General features: G+C 36.8%; 1 long non-coding RNA gene across 2 annotated transcripts; it reads right to left on the bottom strand.

Annotated features, from left to right (window-relative positions):
- Positions 1-643: 643 nt before the first annotated feature.
- Positions 644-1,470, bottom strand: LOC109582246 (uncharacterized). 2 transcript variants are annotated; one of them, XR_002184985.1, is made up of 4 exons: positions 1,282-1,470; positions 1,054-1,180; positions 713-999; positions 644-664 (listed from the first exon to the last, which is right to left on the bottom strand). It is a non-coding gene; the product is annotated as an uncharacterized LOC109582246 (long non-coding RNA). The 2 variants fall into 2 exon arrangements; XR_002184984.1 differs by lacking the exon at positions 644-664 and having other exon boundaries at positions 678-999.
- Between the last annotated feature and the right edge of the window lie 32 nt (positions 1,471-1,502).

The following is a 1,502-nucleotide window of genomic DNA, read 5'->3' as shown; positions in this document are numbered from 1 at the left end:
ACGAATAGGCTACTGTGATTGTTTTACTTACCCTGGCAGCCATGAATGCAGCGAAACAAGGGTGAGGACAGCCGGATGTGACGTTTATGACGTTTCCTTATGGGATTTTATATGTGTGCATAGAGGAGTTTCGTATCCAGGGGTATATAGTATCTATGATATAACCCGACCTACGGTATTCAATTATTCATGCTGATCACGTGCGCATAAATTAAAATGGCGTCAAACCATAAACCCACGCGGTGTCTGCAGCTGGATTCTGTCTAACTGTCTTCCATTTTGTTCTCTGTCCTCGCTTCTTTTTGAAGCCACCTTTGTGGTCCTTGACCCAAGCCCAGAGGAGTGATGCAAAAGCCAACTTGAGCGGTTCTCTAGTTTAAAAGATTATCCGGTGCATAGAAGAAACTGATGAAAGAAGAAGAAGAAAAAGTCTGAAGAATTAATTTTGCAGAAATTTGCCAATTTGGGCCTATTCTCCAGAAATGCTACCGCTACATTACAGTCCACTTCAAAGGTACCAGGAGAATCGTTCAGTGAAGGAGAGCTCATCTAAGCCATTTATAAGGCTGTACAACCTAAGATAAAAGAGTTATGAGTGTTTAAAAATCATAAAAACCGTCGCCATCTTGAAAAACCAACCTCAATCCTACATATAGGCTACCGCCTATATAATAACAATTATTCAATTAATAATGTATTAATATACATGTACCGTGTGTGCATACTTTAGCCAGGTTGGTTTCCAGGTTTATTATTTGATCTGCTACTTGTTCAAATCCACTACCAGCAGCAGCAGCAGCTGCCTCAGTCCCTCCATTAGTATTATTAATCACTAATGACAGTATCAACAGTATAAACTTGGAATAGTTTACATGTATATATTAATATAATTATTATTAAAAGGCCACACCCAGTCCATTACTTACAATCTTACCACATTAACAGCACTGGGATCAGTACAGGAATCAGGACTGGTAGCGTCAGTCCAGACTGGGACAACTGTCAATTAATTATTAATAGTGACCACACCCACTTATTAGTCCTATTCCCTACCACTGGTATGTATTGTGATGAGTTCTTGTCATTTACTGAAATACCAAAAGAGAAGAACCTGTTATTACCATATGACATTGAGGACCTGAAATCAGCTGGGAATAACAAACACTGGGGGGGGCAGAGCCTAACAATAATAATAACAACAACTACAATAATAATAATAATAACAACAACAATAATAATAATAATAATAATAATACTGATATACATGTAAGTAGTGTATACCTGTAATGCTGGCCCACTTCATGACAAAGAGCTATTGTCTATTGTGTGGATAATAATAACTTAAAATAATATCATTACTGCAGTAATGTAACAGTAGATTAGAGCCAATGGCAATATTAATAATAAACATATAACAAGAAATGGACAGTGTAGAGTAACAATAGGCAGTATACATGTAGTAGTGTGTGCTGGACAATGAAATATTAATTATAAGAATTATA

This window comes from Amphimedon queenslandica, unplaced genomic scaffold (genome assembly GCF_000090795.2).
Source record: "Amphimedon queenslandica unplaced genomic scaffold, v1.1 AMPQUscaffold_13394, whole genome shotgun sequence".
Lineage (NCBI taxonomy): Eukaryota > Metazoa > Porifera > Demospongiae > Haplosclerida > Niphatidae > Amphimedon > Amphimedon queenslandica.
This window is presented reverse-complemented; position numbering and strand designations above follow the sequence as displayed.